Genomic DNA, 19,144 nt, shown 5'->3' with positions numbered 1-19,144 from the left:
ATGGAAACAATTCTCTAAGAAATATCTTAGCGATGAATTGTTTTAGCGCGGGAATCAGGGTTCTTATTAATTTGAAATGCATTAGCGCAGAGATGCCAAAAACAAATGGAACACGCTGAATTATGTTTAGGGATTATTTGGGCGAAACTGTTTTAGGGGATTATTTCGGCGAAACGGTTAGAGACATTTTAAAAGAAGATTTTAGGAAAGGTTTTAGAAGAGAATTTAATGGTGAAACTCTGTGGTCGTTATAATACACAAGTTTCATTTGAACAGTGTTGTGAGGTCCTCTAACCCAACTCGAAAGGGTTCCAATCCTCCTACACCAAGCCCGAAGGAAGCCCCCGGTCCTCCAAGACCCCCCCAGCTGCCAAAGGACCACCGGCGCCCCCAAAGGCCCACCCAGACCTCCAAAGGCCATCCCCGGGCCCCCCCAAGGCCCATCGAGCTCCCAAAGGACCAACGGGGTCCCAAAGGCCCGCCACCGGGCCCCAAAGGACCCACAGGACCCCCAATGCCCACCCAGACCCCCAAAGGCCATCCCCGGGCCCCCCACAGGCCCATCGAGCTCCCAAAGGACCAACGGGGTCCCAAAGGCCCTCCACCGGTCCCCAAATGTCCCCCAGGCCCCCAAAGGCCCTCCATGTGCCCCAAAGGCCATCACTGTGCCCCAAAGGCCCTCCCCCGGCCACCAAAGGTCCCCCGGGCCAGAGAAGCGCCGCAGGGATGCGCCGCAAAAAAGTTAACTAAAAAGTTAAAATGTCGACAGGGTATCCACCAACAGCCCTCCTCAGACCCCCCCAAGCCCTCCCCTGGTCCTCCAAGCCCCCTCGGTCGCCCACCAGACCCACCGGTTCCCCAAGCGTCCACCCCACCCCCTCCCGGGGCCCCCCAAAGAGGCCCCTCTCCATTTTTTAATACTTTTTTATGGCTTTATTATATCTTTTCTGAACAAGTTCCATTCATAATGTCATTCCTAAACCCATTTTCCAACCTCAAAGAGTCCCCTCCCCAATTCGTAAATACTTTCTTGAATTTCTTAACATGGTATTTTTTTTAACTTTTTTATGTATCTTAAAATGACATGAAATATGCTTACGGCTCTACCAATCGTACTCTGTGGTTGTTCATGGACACGACGTGGCTTTCCCACTGGTACTCTATGGCAGGTTATCGACACTACCTAGTTTATTGCATGCATTAAATCAGTATTTTTTACGCAGTGGAAGGATAAACACACAATTCATATCTAAAAAAGTGAGGATGAATTATTCAACGAACGTATGTGCACATGATAAAATCATTGCCGTATTGAATGCTGACAAGGAGAAATACCTGAACTATGAAACGAGTGCAAGCGGTAACACTATTGGAAATGTATGCATGCGTTGTCAAGACAGCGAGAAGTTAGATTTCTTTGGAGTACCCAAGAATTTCAATCGTATAAACGGTGGATATGCAAGAGTATCATTACCAGAGATATTAGTGCTCAAAGAGAATGCAAACTTAAAAATAATTGTCGATGATCGGGGACAACTCCTTGCTAGGGTTTCTGGTAACACATTACCTGTTGATAAATCCTATCATCATCTTTCCGGTATTAGCATTTTAAAGAGAACAAGAAGGAGAAGACAAGCATACTCCTGCAATAATGTCATTAATCATATCTTGTCAATATGCCAAAACTGGCATATCTGTAAAAATAATGTGACAGTAGACAGTGAAATCACAGGCAGAATAAAAAGGACATTAGCAGACAATATCATCAATGAATATGAAGATGAATTGACGGAAAGTGAAGCGCAAGTGTACTAATAATGAGTAATAATGCATTTAACGTATTTTTATATTAATATTCTACATGTCATTATTTCATTAAAAATATTTTATGCGTTATTTTGTTAAATGTTCATTATTTTAGGGTATTCTAGAACGTCAAACGTTCAGAATATATATTGAAAAGGTCAGAGATGAAAGAAAAAGAAATTTTAGAGATAAAGATACTACTAGAAGGCTCAATTTTTCATAGAAGATAGAAAAGTTCAAGTTCTCTTCTGAATTTTATCAAAGAACACAATTCACTTCTAATTTCACCAGAGAAAATAAAAAGCTTCCACTTCAGTTTTAAGTTCACCGAGACATAAAAAATATAAAGTTCACTTCTAAATTTTTCTGTAGAAGATAGGAAAAGTTATGCTATGATTATGATTATTTTCCATGGAGATAAAAAGTTTCACTATAATTCAAAATTTTCTTAAATTCAATTCCGACCTTTCTCAAAGAGTCAAATTTAAAGTTCTGTTCCAAATATTTTCCCGGAAGACGAAAAGTTCAACTTCGATTCTGAAATTTTCACAATGAAAATGAAATAAGCTATTGATCATTTCTATTTTCCCAAAATAATATAAAAATTTTCCACTTCAGTTCAGATTTTTCTCAAACAGATGAAAAAATTTAAAATACTGTTCCAAATTTTTCATAGAAGATAGAAAAGTTCAAGTTCTCTTCTGAATTTTATCAATGAAAATGAAATAAGTTACTGATAAATTATAATTTCACCAGAAAAAATAAAAAGCTTCCAAGTTAGTTTTAAGTTCACCAAGACAACAAATTTTTAAGTTCAATTCTAGATTTTTCCGTAGAAGATAGGAAAAGTTATCCTATGATTGTGATTATTTTCCAGGAAGATAAAAAGTTTCACTTTAATTCTAAATTTTCTTAAATTCAATTCCATCCTTTCTCAAAGAGTCAAATTTAAAGTTCTGTTCCAAATATTTCCCCGGGAGAAGAAAAGTTCAACTTCGATTCTGAATTTTCTCAATGAAAATGAAATAAGTTATTGATCATGTCTATTTTCCCAAAATAAATATAACAATTTTCCACTTCAGTTCAGATTTTTCTCAAACAGATGAAAAAATTTAAAATACTGTTCCAAATTTTTCATAGAAGATAGAAAAGTTCAAGTTCTCTTCTGAATTTTACTAAAGAACACAATTCAATTCTAATTTCTCCAGAGAAAATGAAAAGATTCCACATCAGTTTTAAGTTCACCAAGACATAAAAAATTTTAAGTTCAATTCTAAATTTTTCCGTAGAAGATAGGAAAAGTTATCCTATGATTGTGATTATTTTCCATGAAGATAAAAATTTTCACTTTAATTCTAAATTATCTTCAATTCAGTTCCGTTCTTTCTCGAAGAGTCAAATTTAAAGTTCTGTTCTAAATATTTTTCTGGGAGAAGAAAACTTCAACTTCAATTCGGAATTTTATCAATGAAAATGAAATGAGTTATTGATCATTTCTATTTTCACAAAATAAATATAAAAATTTTCCGAATCAGTTCAGATTTTTCTCAAGCAGATGAAAAAATTTAAAATACTGATCCAAATTTTTCATAGAAGTTAAAAATGTTCAAGTTCTCTTCAGAATTTTACCAAAGAATACAATTCAATTCTATTTTCACCAAAGAAAACAAAAATCTTCCACGTCAGTTCTTTATTTCATAAAGACATAAAGAAATTTAAAGTTCAATTCTAAATTTTTCGGTGGAAGATAGGAAAAGTTATACTATGATTTGTAATTATTTTCCATGAAGATGAAAAGTTTCACTTTAATTCTAATTTTCTTAAATCCTGAAATGACATAAAATATGCTTACGGCTCTACCAATCGTACTCTGTGCTTTTTCATGGACACGACGCGGCTTTCCCACTGGTACTCTATGGCAGGTTATCGATTCTACCTAGTTTATTGCATGCATTAAATCAGTATTTTTTACGCAGTGGAAGGATAAACACACAACTCATATCTGTAAAAAAGTGAGGATGAATTATTCGACGAACGAATGTGCACATGATAAAATCATTGTCGTATTGAATGCTGACAAGGAGAAATACCTGAACTATGAAACGAGTGCAAGCGGTAACACTATTGGAAATGTATGCATGTGTTGTCATGACAGCGAGAAGTTAGATTTCTTTGGACTATCGAAATCATTCAAAATTGCTCAAGGTGGATATGCGAGAGTGAGAGCACCAGAGATGATAGTACTAAAGGAGAATGCCAACTTAAAAATAATTGTCGATGATCGAGGACAACTCCTTGCTTACAGTTCTGGTAGCACGATACCTATTGATAGATCCTATTCCCATCGTTCTGGTATTACTATTCAAATGAAAGCAAAGAAGAAAAGAAAAGGCCTACTGTTGCACTAGTGTAATAAATCATATCATGTCTACCTGCCAGAACTGCCATCTATGTAAAAATAATGTGAGAATAGACAGTGAAATCACAGGCAGGATAAAAAGGACATTAGCAGACAATATCATCCATGAATATAAAGATGAATTGACGGAAAGTGAAGCGCAAGTGTACTAATAATGTGTAATAATGTATTTAACGTATTTTTATATTAATATTCTACATCTTATTATTTCATTAAAAATATTTTATGCATTATTTTGTTAAGTGTTCAATATTTTAGGGTATGCTAGAACGTCAAACGCTCAGAATATCTATTAAAAAGGTCAGAGATGAAAGAAAAAGAATTTTTAGAGATAAAGATACTACTAGCAGGCTCAATGTTTCATAGAAGATAGAAAAGTTCAAGATCTCTTCTGAATTTTACCAAAGAACACAATTCAATTCTAATTTCACCAGAGAAAACAAAAATCTTCCACTTAAGTTCTTTATTTCACAAAGACATAAAGAAATTTAAAGTTCAATTCTAAATTTTTCTGTAGAAGATAGGAAAAGTTATGCTATGATTGTGATTATTTTCCATGGAGATAAAAAGTTTCACTTTAATTCTAAATTTTTCTTAAATTCATTTCCGACCTTTCTCAAAGAGTCAAATTTAAAGTTCTGTTCCAAATATTTTCCCGGAAGAAGAAAAGTTCAACTTCGATTCTGAATTTTACTAAAGAACACAATTCAATTCTAATTTCACCAGAGAAAATAAAAATCTTCCACTTAAGTTCTTTATTTCACAATGACATAAAGAAATTTAAAGTTCAATTCTAAATTTTTCGGTGGAAGATAGAAAAAGCAATACCATACTTGTGAATATTTTCTCGGAAAATAAAAATTTCTAGTTCGATTTAAAATTTTTTAAACGAAGTCATGGAAGGTTCATGTTCTCTTCGGAATTTTCTCAATGAAAAAGAAATAAGTTATTGATAATCTCTATTCACTCAAAATAATATAAAAATTTCAAGTTCAGTTCAGATTTTTCTCAAAGAGATGAAAAAATTTAAAGTTCTGTTCCAAATATTTTCCCGGAAGAAGAAAAGTTCAACTTCGATTCTAAATTTTCTCAATGAAAATGAAATAAATTATTGATCAATTCTATTTTCCCAAAATAATATAAAAATTTTCCACTTCAGTTCAGATTTTTCTCAAACAGATGAAAAAATTTAAAATACTATTCCAAATTTTTCATAGAAGTTAAAAAGTTCAAGTTCGCTTCTGAATTTTACCAAAGAACACAAATCATTTCTAATTTCACCAGAGAAAATAAAAAGCTTCCACGTCAGTTTTAAGTTCACCAAGACATAAAAAATTTAAGTTCACTTCTAAATTTTTCTGTAGAAGATAGGAAAAGTTATCCTATGATTGTGATTATTTTCCATGAAGATAAAAAGTTTCCCTTTAATTCTAAATTTTCTTAAATTCAATTCCGACCTTTTTCAAAGACATAAAGAAATTTGAAGTTCTGTTCTAAATATTTTCCCGGGAGAAGAAAAGTTCAAGTTCAATTCTGAATTTTCTCAATGAAAATGAAATAGGTTTTTGATCATTTCTATTTTCCCAAAATAAATATAAAAATTTTCCACTTCAGTTCAGATTTTTCTCAAAGAGATGAAGAAATACAAAATACTGTTCCAAATTTTTCATAGAAGTTAAAAAAGTTCAAGTTCTCTTCAGAATTTTACCAAAGAACACAATTCAATTCTAATTTCACGAGAGAAAACAGAATCTTCCACTTCAGTTCTTTATTTCACAAAGACATAAAGAAATCTAAAGTTGAACTCTAAATTTTTCGGTGAGAGATAGAAAAATTAATACCATACTTGTGAATATTTTCACATAAGAAAATTAATCTACATTCGAATATTTTGCTAAAAGATAAAAAGTTCTAGTTCAATTTAAAAGGTTCTCAATGAAGTGAGGAAAAGTTTAAATTCTCTTCTAAGTTTTCTAAAAGCTGGGAAAAAAGTTAGCTCAAGTCTCACTTTTACCAATAAAAATGAAAAATTAGAAAATGAGGGACTCGTTCTATTATTAAAGACAATCGTTCAAACTCGTTCATCTAACCTCCAAAACAATAGGTTAGGTTGGGTATAAATAAATATTAATAAATAAATAGAAACATTTCTACATGTTTAAGTTAGATTAGGTTAGATTAACTTATCATGAGCGCTCATGATAAGATAACCTAAACTTTTCTGGCAAGTATGGTTAGAATAGGCTAGATTAAGTTAGGTTAGATTAGGTAAGGTTAGGTTAACCTACGTACGCTTCACTTAGGTTAGGTGAGAGTCAGGCAAAAAGTTAGGTGTATGATTAGGTTAGGTTATATTAAGTTAGGTTAGATTAAGTTAGGTTAGGATAGGTTAGCCTACTTACGCGCGCGAACGTAGGCTAACCTAGCCTAACCTAACTTAATCTAACCTAACTTAATATAACCTAACCTAATCATACACCTAACTTTTTGCCTGACTCTCACCTAACCTAAGTGAAGCGTACGTAAGTTAGGTTAGATTAAGTTAGGTTAGGCTAGGCTAGCCTACGTACGCGCGCGTACGTAGGCTAACCTAGCCTAACCTAACTTAATCTAACCTAACTTAATCTAACCTAACTTAATATAACCTAACCTAATCATACACCTAACTTTTTGCCTGACTCTCACCTAACCTAAGTGAAGTATACGTAGGTTAACCTAACCTAATCTAACCTAACTTAATCTAGCCTATTCTAACCGTACTTGCCAGAAAAGTTTAGGTTATCTTATCATGAGCGCTCATGATAAGTTAATCTAACCTAACCTAACTTAAACATGTAGAAATGTTTCTATTTATTTATTAATATTTATTTATACCCAACCTAACCTATTGTTTTGGAGGTTAGATGAACGAGTTTGAACGATTGTCTTTAATAATAGAACGAGTCCCTCATTTTCTAATTTTTCATTTTCATTGGTAAAATTCAGAATTGAGCTAACTTTTTCACTTCTTTAAGAAAATTCAGAAGAGAACTTGAACTTTTCTTCACTTCGTTGTGAAAATTTTAAATTGAACTAGAACTTTTCATCTTCCGGGAAAATATTCACATGTATGGTATTTATCTTCTTTGAAAATATTCACAAGTATGGTATTAATTTTTCTATCTCTCACCGAAAAATTTAGAATTGAACTTTAAATTTCTTTATGTCATTGTGATATAAAGAACTGAAGTGGAAGATTTTGTTTTCTCTGGTGAAATTAGAATTGAATTGTGTTCTTTGGTAAAATTCTGAAGAGAACTTGAACTTTTTTAACTTCTATGAAAAATTTGGAACAGGATTTTGTATTTCTTCATCTCTTTGAGAAAAATCTGGACTGAAGTGGAAAATTCTTATATTTATTTTGGCAAAATAGAAATGATCAAAAACCTATTTCATTTTCATTGAGAAAATTCAGAATTGAACTTGAACTTTTCTTCTCCCGGGAAAATATTTAGAACAGAACTTTAAATTTTTTCATCTCTTTGAGAAAAGGTCGGAATTGAATTTAAAAAAATTTAGAATCAAAGTGAAACTTTTTATCTTCATGGAAAATAATCACAATCATAGGATAACTTTTCCTATCTTCTACGGAAAAATTTAGAAGTGAACTTAAAATTTTTATGTCTTGGTGAACTAAAAACTGACGCAGAATATTCTTTTTGTTTTATGTGAAATTTTTAATGTATCGTGTTCTCGTTTAAATTACAGAATAGATCAATAACTTTTTTAAAGTCTGTGGAAAGTTTTTTACAGCATTTTTAATTTTTGAATCTGTGAGAAGATCCTGAAATATCTTAGAAAATTTTTATATTATTTTGAGGAATTATACGCTAGCAGTAAAACCTTTAATTTGAATTGGGACATTTTAGAATCGAAGTTGAACTTTTCTTCTCCCGGGAAAATATTTGGAACAGAACTTTAAATTTTTTCATCTCTTTGAGAAAAATCTGAACTGAAGTGGAAATTTTTATATTATTTTGTGCAAATGGAAATGATCAATAACTTATTTCTTTTTCATGGAGAAAATTCAGAAGAGAACTTGAACTTTCCTTGACTTCGTTGAGAAAATTTTAAATTGAACTAGAAATTTTTATTTTCCGGGAAAATATTCACAAGTATGGTATTGCTTTTTCTATCTTCCACCGAAAAATTTAGAATTGAACTTTAAATTTCTTTATGTCATTGTGAAATAAAGAACTTAAGTGGAAGATTTTTATTTTCTCTGGTGAAATTAGAATTGAATTGTGTTCTTTAGTAAAATTCAGAATCGAATTTGAACTTTTCTTCTTCCGGGAAAATATTTGGAACAGAACTTTAAATTTGACTCTTTGAGAAAGGTCGGAATTGAATTTAAGAAAATTTAGAATTAAAGTGTAACTTTTTATCTCCATGGAAAATAATCACAATCATAGCATAACTTTTCCTATCTTCTACAGAAAAATTTAGAATTGAACTTTAAATTTCTTTATGTCTTTGTGATATAAAGAACTTAAGTGGAAGATTTTTGTTTTCTCTGGTGAAATTAGAATTGAATTGTGTTTTTTGGTAAAATTCAGAAGAGATCTTGAACTTTTCTATCTTCTATGAAACATTGAGCCTGCTAGTAGTATCTTTATCTCTAAAAATTCTTTTTCTTTCATCTCTGACCTTTTTAATTGATATTCTGAGCGTTTGACGTTCTAGCATACCCTAAAATAATGAACACTTAACAAAATAATGCATAAATATTTTTAATGAAATAATGAGATGTAGAATATTAATATAAAAATACGTTAAATACATTATTACACATTATTAGTACACTTGCGCTTCACTTTCCGTCAATTCATCTTTATATTCATTGATGATATTGTCTGCTAATGTCCTTTTTATCCTGCCTGTGATTTCACTGTCTATTCTCACATTATTTTTACATAGATGGCAGTTCTAGCAGGTAGACATGATATGATTTATTACACTAGTGCAGCAGTAGGCCTTTCTTTTCTTCTTTGCTTTCATTTGAATAGTAATACCAGAACAATGGGAATAGGATCTATCAATAGGTATCGTGCTACCAGAACTGTAAGCAAGGAGTTTTCCCCGATCATCGACAATTATTTTTAAGTTGTCATTCTCCTTTAGCACTATCATCTCTGGTGCTCTCACTCTCGCATACCCACCTTGAGCAATTTTGAATGATTTCGATAGTCCAAAGAAATCTAACTTCTCGCTGTCATGACAACGCAAGCATACATTTCCAAGAGTGTTACCGCTTGCACTCGTTTCATAGCTCAGGTATTTCTCCTTGTCAGCATTCAATACGACAATGATTTTATCATGTGCACATTCGTTCGTCGAATAATTCATCCTCACTTTTTTACAGATATGAGTTGTGTGTTTATCCTTCCACTGCGTAAAAAATACTGATTTAATGCATGCAATAAACTAGGTAGTGTCGATAACCTGCCATAGAGTACCAGTGGGAAAGCCGCGTCGTGTCCATGAAAAAGCACAGAGTACGATTGGTAGAGCCGTAAGCATATTTTATGTCATTTCAGGATTTAAGAAAATTAGAATTAAAGTGAAACTTTTCATCTTCATGGAAAATAATTACAAATCATAGTATAACTTTTCCTATCTTCCACCGACAAATTTAGAATTGAACTTTAAATTTCTTTATGTCTTTGTGAAATAAAGAGCTGACGTGGAAGATTTTTGTTTTCTCTGGTGAAATTAGAATTGAATTGTGTTCTTTGGTAAAATTCTGAAGAGAACTTGAACTTTTTTAACTTCTATGAAAAATTTGGATCTGGATTTTAAATTTTTTCATCTGCTTGAGAAAAATCTGAACTGAAGTGGAAAATTTTTATATTTATTTTGGGAAAATAGAAATGATCAATAACTTATTTCATTTTCAATGAGAAAATTCAGAATCGAAGTTGAACTTTTCTTCTCCCAGGAAAATATTTAGAACAGAACTTTAAATTTGACTCTTCGAGAAAGAACGGAACTGAATTGAAGATAATTTAGAATTAAAGTGAAAATTTTTATCTTCATGGAAAATAATCACAATCATAGGATAACTTTTCCTATCTTCTACGGAAAAATTTAGAATTGAACTTAAAATTTTTTATGTCTTGGTGAACTTAAAACTGATGTGGAAGCTTTTTATTTTCTCTGGTGAAATTAGAATTGAATTGTGTTCTTTAGTAAAATTCAGAAGAGAACTTGAACTTTTCTATCTTCTATGAAAAATTTGGAACAGTATTTTAAATTTTTTCATCTGTTTGAGAAAAATCTGAACTGAAGTGGAAAATTTTTATATTTATTTTGGGAGAATAGAAATGATCAATAACTTATTTCATTTTCATAGAGAAAATTCAGAATCGAAGTTGAACTTTTCTTCTCCCGGGGAAATATTTAGAGCAGAACTTTAAATTTGACTCTTTGAGAAAGGTTGGAACTGAATTTAAGAAAATTTAGAATTAAAGTGAAACTTTTTATCTTCCTGGAAAATAATCACAATCATAGGATAACTTTTCCTATCTTCTACGGAAAAATCTAAAAGTGAACTTAAAATTTTTTATGTCTTGGTGAACTTAAAACTGACGTGGAAGCTTTTTATTTTATCTGGTGGAATTAGAATTGATAAGTAACTTATTTAATTTTAATTGATAAAATTCAGAAGAGAACTTGAACTTTTCTATCTTCTATGAAAAATTTGGAACAGTATTTTAAATTTTTTCATCTGTTTGAGAAAAATCTGAACTGAAGTGTAAAATTTTTATATTATTTTGGGAAAATAGAAATGATCAATAGCTTATTTCATTTTCATTGTGAAAATTTAAGAATCGAAGTTGAACTTTTCGTCTTCCGGGAAAATATTTGGAACAGAACTTTAAATTTGACTCTTTGAGAAAGGTCGGAATTGAATTTAAGAAAATTTAGAATTAAAGTGAAACATTTTATCTTCATGGAAAATAATCATAATCATAGCATAACTTTTCCTATCTTCTACAGAAAAATTTAGAAGTGAACTTAAAATTTTTTATGTCTTGGTGAACTTAAAACTGAAGTGGAAGCTTTTTATTTTCTCTGGTGAAATTAGAAGTGAATTGTGTTCTTTGGTAAAATTCAGAAGAGATCTTGAACTTTTCTATCTTCTATAAAACATTGAGCCTGCTAGTAGTATCTTAATCTCTAAAAATTCTTTTTCTTTCATCTCTGACCTTTTTAATAGATATTCTGAGCGTTTGACGTTCTAGCATACCCTAAAATAATGAACACTTAACAAAATAACGCATAAAATATTTTTAATTAAATAATGACATGTAGAATATTAATATAAAAATACGTTAAATACATTATTACACATTATTAGTACACTTGCGCTTCACTTTCCGTCAATTCATCTTTATATTCATTGATGATATTGTCTGCTAATGTCCTTTTTATTCTGCCTGTGATTTCACTGTCTACTGTCATATTCTTTTTACATAGATGCCAGTTTTGGCATATTGACAAGATATGATTAATGACATTATTGCAGGAGTATGCCTGTCTTCTCCTTCTTGTTCTCTTTAAAATGCTAATACCGGAAAAATGATGATAGGATTTATCAACAGGTAATGTGTTACCAGAAACCCTAGCAAGGAGTTGTCCCCGATCATCGACAATTATTTTTAAGTTTGCATTCTCTTTGAGCACTAATTTCTCTGGTAATGATACTCTTGCATATCCACCGTTTACACGATTGAAATTCTTGGGTACTCCAAAGAAATCTAACTTCTCGCTGTCATGACAACGCATGCATACATTTCCAATAGTGTTACCGCTTGCACTCGTTTCATAGTTCAGGTATTTCTCCTTGTCAGTATTCAATACGACAATGATTTTATCATGTGCACATACGTTCATTGAATAATTCATCCTCACTTTTTTAGATATGAATTGTGTGTTTATCCTTCCACTGCGTAAAAAATACTGATTTAATGCATGCAATAAACTAGGTAGTGTCGATAACCTGTCATAGATTATCAGTGGTAGAGCCTTGTCGTTTCTATGAACAAGTAAAGAGAAGGATTTGTAGAGACGTAAGCATATTTCATATCATTTCAGGATAAATAAAAAAGTTAAAAAAATGCCATGTTTAAAAAATAAAGTAAGTATTAATGAATTGTGGAGTGGAATCTTTGAGATTGGAAAATGGGTGAAGGAATGACAATATGAATGGAACTTGTGCAGAAAAGATATAATAAAGCCATACAAAATTATTAAAAAATGGAGAGTGGACTCTTGGGAGGGCCACGGGAGGGTGTGGGGGGGACCCGTGGGGGGCCGGGGGGCCCTTGGGGTGCCCGGGGGACCTGGGCGGACCAGGGGAGGGCTTGTGGGGGACTGAGGAGGGCGTTTGGGGGATAACATTTCGAAATTTTTACTTTTTAGTTTACTTTTTTGCGGCGCATCCCGGCGGCGCTTCTCTGGCCCGGGGGACCTTTGGTGGCCGGGGGAGGGCCTTTGGGGCACAGTGATGGCCTTTGGGGCACATGGAGGGCCTTTGGGGGCCTGGGGGACATTTGGGGACCGGTGGAGGGCATTTGGGACCCCGTGGGTCCTTTGGGAGCGGGTTGGGCCTTGGGGGGGCCCGGGGATGGCATTTGGGGGTCTGGGTGGGCCTTTGGGGGCCTGGGGGACATTTGGGGACCGGTGGAGGGCCTTTGGGACCCCGTTGGTCGTTTGGGAGCTCGATGGGCGTGTGGGGGGCCCGGGGAGGGCCTTTGGGGGTCTGGGTGGGCCTTGGGGGGCGCCGGTGGCCCTTTGGGAGCTTGGGGGGCCTTTGAGGACCGGGGGCTTCCTTCGGGCTTGGTGTATGAGGATTGGAACCCTTTCGAGTTGGGTTAGAGGACCTCACAACACTGTTCAAATGAAACTTGTGTATTATAACGACCACAGAGTTTCATCATTAAATTCTCTTCTAAAACCTTTCCTAAAATCTTCTTTTAAAATGTCTCTAACCGTTTCGCCGAAATAATCCCCTAAAACGGTTTCGCCCAAATAATCCCTAAACATAATTCAGCGTGTTCCTTTTGTTTTTGGCATCTCTGCGCTAATGCATTTCAAATTAATAAGAAACCTGATTCCCGCGCTAAAACAATTCATCGCTAAGATGTTTCTTGGAGAATTGTTTCCATGGCCTTTGGCTATTAATATCCTTTGGAGTTCGACCAAAAGAGTTGTTTCCGAGGCAAAGACATTAATGACTTGGATCTATTCCTGGAGAATCGTTTCTATGTGAAAATTTTTAAAGTCTGACAGATGATGTCATTGGTTGATTGATCTGTCAAGAAAGGGGAATTAATTTGTTGTTTCTAAGGGGAATTATTGATTCACGATAGGTGAATTGAGGTCGACAGCACAGGTGTTCCAAATTCCCAATCGATTACGCAATCAAGTTCTCGGAAACTGTCAGCATTAGACTAAATTGTAGATGGCAGCAGGGGTGAGGGTCACGAGTCGGACCCCCCTTTCTACTAGCAAGTTTCACATTTTCTGAGTAGGCTATTTTTTCCCCACCGTAAGAAAATCCACTGTTCCCATTTTAATTACACTGACATGGGTATCGACATTCTTTCACATCGCGGTCATTTAATCTTATCACACAATCATTCAGTTATTAGGGTGAGAAAATACCCACTTCGCTTACTCACATAGTAAGTTAAGATGGCATTCTCTCTCATGAGCATAAGATTATCATTTGTTTAGTGACAATAGTCAGTTAGTCACCTCACCAACTTTCAATTTCATCAATGTTGAGTTTGAATCTTGTTCCGTCAACAGCCATACTGAAATTATATGGAGAAGGAGCTAGCTGAAGTCAGGAAGGAAAATCTATAATAAAAACAGGTAAATAATAATAAAAGCTATTTTCTTTATGATTTCTTTTTAAATAAATGATTATAACATGATATGGTACTTGTCAATTAACTGGTACACACGCGAGAAGTCAGGTTATATACAAAACTCGCTCTTTTTATATGGGATTATGAACAGCTGATATTGACAAAATATATGAAACTGTAAAAATGAGCCATTTTTTGCTTATATCTAAGCATTAAGGAGGGGGGGGGGCCTGGTTTAGTTGAGCCGGGATTTTAGATTTTATGCTAGAATTTTTCCAAATATCATGGTCACTTTTTTGACATTATACCCCCCCCTCCCCTTCTGAGGTCCCATATATAGCTGTATAAATTCTTTTCATCGTTGTGTCAAATCTTGTGATGACATTCTTTCTTGTTATATTCTTTCGCGTTCTTTCCTATTGTAAAGTAAGAATCTTATTGATTGATTGTTTTAATATACTCCTAGGGCTATATCCCAGACCATCAGGGTGGTGGGTGTATTTTCAGAAAAGGGGCCATGATATTTCGAAATAGTATAAAATAAAGAATTTAATAGTATTGCTTGTGTGTTTAGCATGTTTTCTTCAGAAAAGGACAATCACTAAATATTTTGCTTTAGGAAAAGATAACTAGTCTAATGCCCATTTTTCTGAAGAAGATAAACATTCTTGCATCTGTATAGGGTAGGCTTAGAGTTTACTTAAAAACTGATTGATATGGACCACGCAGGCTGGACTGGGGCCCCAACCCCCTGAAATTTAAATTTCTTCGAATTTCTCGGCGTTTCTTTATTAAATTATAGGCTTTTTATTATACCCCCTAACTTTTTTTTTATTAAATCATTTCCAGTTCGTTTTTATTAACTCACTGATCTTTTTGTTCCGTCTGCCAGTTATTTCTTTGTCACACAATTTTTTTTTAAATTTGTGAACTATTTTTCAACCACTTCCGAATGTTTCGCTACTTCCCACTTTTATCAGTATAGCACAACGGTAAGAGCACTTCTCGAGGCTGTTTTAACTTAAGTTGTAATCTTGGATGAGACAATATATTTTTTTTTCATTGGAAAATTTAAATATTGAAAATATTTTTTTTCCAGAATCTATAAATATAAGTGAAAATTCAGGGCAAAAAATTGATTCGTTTTTGCATAATTTGATATTTTTATTTTTTTCCATCAAATCATCAAGTTTTTCCGTTTATGCATTTAAAACCTAAGTAAATTTGGTGTTTATGTTTTGTAAAACCCAATGCTTTTTGTGCCCCGATTATTTGTTCGATTATATTCATATATTCTTGAGTTTGGTTGGGAGATACGATTCAAATTACAAACTGAAAATGACATTTTATGTAAAATAACTGGTGTTTCGTATAAGAACTGGAGACAACGATTGAAATATTTTTTATTCGATAAAATAAAAACAGAACAAAAACTCTGTCACTCGGAATTGCTGAAATCTTCATGTTGGAGTGATGCAAATTTGAAGCTTGAGGAAGTGAGACTGAGACCGAGCCAATCTAAAATATTAGACGGGAAGGGAGTGATTAAAATTGATTTTTGGGTGTTTTTAACAAGCTGGATTCATTAAGATTGTTTTTATTGAAATTTAACAAAAAAAATCTAGTTGGTTATCTTCCTCTCTGAAAATCTCTAAATTGTCCTGTGTTTGTTGATTTGCCTTTTATCTTGTACGTATAACTCATCAACTTTCGGTTTAAAACACCAATAATAGCAATTAAAAATAACAGCAGCAACAACAAAATAAGCAAAATAGTAGCCTGGGGTTACATACACGCGTCGGGGGGGGGGTGTCTTTGTTTTGCAGGTAAACTGGAAGCATCACTTACAGTTCAATAAATGGGAATTTCCTGAAGGTAAAGAAGCATGAATTGTTATTATTGTATAGCTTTTAGGGACCTTTTAAAAGTTGGAGGGAGGACTTTTAATGGGATTACGTAAAAACATATTTTTCAAATTATACAGGCTAAAAATGTACCCTCCCCCTTTAAGTACCGCTCTTGATAGCAAAATTAAGGCACCCTGCCTTGAAAAGAGACTTTCCTATCAAAAGTTACGAAAAAGTTACGTTTTAAGAATTTGGACGTTACGAAATTTTTTGGTCTGGCGGCAACCCTGAATATCATACTTAACAGGATTATTTCTGTAGTATGATTACTTGGGTTTCGCTGGAAACCGACGATTCAACTAAACTTTATGATGAGTGGAAAAGTCTGCCTCTAAGCAGGAGAAGGACTTGTTCGGTCTTATATCTGAAACTGGTCATTTATGACCATTCCTGGCAGCTGTTAGAACATCCAACTAGTTTATTGTTCGACAAGATTGTAGGCCTAATAAATTGAACAACAATAGTGATAGAAATCCAATTAAAGAACAGGAAATTCAACAAACAAGACGGACATCCAATAAGGATGTTAAAATACAACACGTTGTGCTTAAAAATTCATTTCAGGTATGGCAATCCAACATTTTTGTTTCTCAACAGATTGGATACTCAATAATGGCTATGGAATTCCAAAGTGGTCTCTAATATTCAATTTAAGCTGTTGAAATTCCAATTTTGCTGTTGATAAATATTACGAGCAATTTTGTTTTACAGTGTAGTGGTAGTGATAGTAATAGGAGCAGTAGAAGCAGCAATAGTGTTGTAGTAGTAGCAGCAGTATTAATAGCAGTAGTAGCATCTACATGTTGCCTTTTGGTCAGTTGAACATCCCCCTCATGATGTCTCGGAAGTTTCATCTTGCACTGTAAAAAAATTGTTTGTAATGTTTATGAACAACAGAATATTGAATACAGCTGATATTTCAACAGCTCATATTGAATATTGAGGCCATTTTGGAATTCCATGATCATTATCGAATATCCAATTTGTTGAGAAACAAAAATGTTGGATTCCCATATCCGAATTGAATTTTCAACTTGTTGAACAATAAACTAGTTGGATTTTCTCACATGCTATTGATTTTTCAGCTTATTGACAAAAAAGCATATTAGATTATAAGATCCCAATCAGAATTCCATAGGGTTTGATAGACTTCCAGTTCTTTCGTTGGATTGTTCTTACTAACAAGGTTCTAGGCCTGCTGTGGGATTTTCAGTTACTTTCATTGAGTTTCCTATACTAATGTTGCATAATTTCTTAGGTTTATAATCTTATTTCTATTCCTAGAGATTCAATCTCCCTTTTCAATCATTAAAATAAACAATAAGCACCAGATAAATAACTATTTATTAGCAAAAACATCAAACATATTTCAAACGAATGTTTTGTCTTCAATCTCTTGGGCCTCTCAGGCTAAAAGCTGACTCCATTGTATAAAGTATATGTACGTCAGAAAAAGTTGGTTCTCCTTTCATCTGGAAAACGAAGTTAAAAAGAAGGTACATATATATTAAGGCACGAATAAAATGAAAGGCACTAATTCATATTCCTTTTTCGAATTTTCTTTTTAATAGACGAAAGAGATACGAGGTTCAATAATTATGATGCAAATCCAGTGTCCTATGGACATCTTTGATCTACTGACCCGATATGCCCAGTTCCGATTAAATAAAATAATTTGTTTTAACTGAAAATAAGAAGCAACTTTAAAACTCAAAACGAACAGAAATAATTATGTATATAAGGGGTTGCTCCCTCCTCAATAACCTGCTCTTCACGGTAAGGTTTCTAGCACTTTTAAAAGGCTTCCTATTGTAATTAAAAGACGCTTTTATTCCCGAAGTCGTTCTTACAAAATTGGAAGAAGAAATCACACTTTTTTCCACAAGGAAAATCATCCCCATGGAAACCCAGTTTAAGCCGAAAATCTCCCCTTCCGAAAAATGTAGTATGCTTCCCAATAACAAATACTATACGTAAACAATGGGCAAATTTTATAACTCAAAGACGTATCCCCAGGAGCTGGGGTTTATTTTATCTCAAAATTTTTATCGGACAATTTTACGGGAAAACAGGCGGGGCAGGGGAGTTAGTTGCCCTCCAATCTTTTTTGTAACTTAAAAAGGGCACTGGAACTTTTAATTTTCGTTCAAATGAGTCCTCTTCCAATGTTCTGGGATCATTTGTTTGATACGATCACCCCTGAAAAAAAAATATTATAAAAAGAAACACGCATCCGTGATTTTTTTTTCTGACAAAAAAAAATACAAAATTTCCACATTTTTACAGATAGGAGCTTGACACCTCTACAGTAGTAATCTCTGATACACGGAATCTGATGGTGTGATTTTCCTAAAGAATCTATGACTTTTAGGGGATGTTTCCCCCTTTATTCGAAAATAAGGCTAATATTCTCATACTCGTAAACTTTAGATAGGTAAAACTAAACTTAATGAAACTTATATATTTGAAATCAGCATTAAAATTCGATTCTTTTGATGCATATATTGGTATCAAAACTTCGTTTTTTAGAGTTTTAGTTACTATTGATGCGTGTCGTTCCTTACTTACGGTTCGTTACCACGAACTGTTTGATAAATCCAGAAATGTTGAAACGGCCATAGTAAGGAAGATGTGCGTCTTATCCTTACTATTATGATCTTAAAAAACCTTTTATTATTAGTTTTATGACTCTTAGATGAAACAGAAAAAAAATATATGAAACCCTTGTGATGCATTACGAGGTTTGAATAGAAGCAAAAGGCCATATATTTGGATAAGACGGCTGATACCTAATTTAGTTTATACCTCCTCTCCCCCTGGCCCTCATCTATATTTATCCGAATGCTCAGAGAAAACTAGAAATATTTTGATATAAAAAGCACGTTTCGAGGGATTTGGAATCCCCCACCAAATCAATGGGCCGTCAGCCTTCCTTATGAATAGCTGATACGAAAGTATGCATCAGAGTGCATAATTTTGTCTAACGTCAAATGAATCAAACTTGATCAAGCAAAGCTTTAGAAAATCGAAGTTTCAAAAGTGTTCAAAATTGTAGTTTGGTACCGAAAAATGCCACTGCATTACAATCTTTTTGG

General features: G+C 33.5%; 1 protein-coding gene and 1 pseudogene across 1 annotated transcript in view; both read left to right on the top strand.

The window, feature by feature from the left end:
* Positions 1–19,144, top strand: part of LOC148942208 (protein ecdysoneless homolog) — a 222,158-nt gene that overhangs the window by 26,703 nt on the left and 176,311 nt on the right. The window lies entirely within an intron of this gene.
* LOC148942211 (small nucleolar RNA U3) lies at positions 16,280–16,406 on the top strand (annotated as a pseudogene).

The sequence above is a fragment of the Artemia sp. Qi Xiang Cuo genome, chromosome 17 (assembly GCF_049724085.1).
Source record: "Artemia sp. Qi Xiang Cuo chromosome 17, ASM4972408v1, whole genome shotgun sequence".
Classification (NCBI taxonomy): Eukaryota; Metazoa; Arthropoda; class Branchiopoda; order Anostraca; family Artemiidae; genus Artemia; species Artemia sp. Qi Xiang Cuo.
The sequence above is the reverse complement of the archived record's forward strand: the minus strand, read 5'-3'. Positions and strand labels throughout refer to the sequence as shown.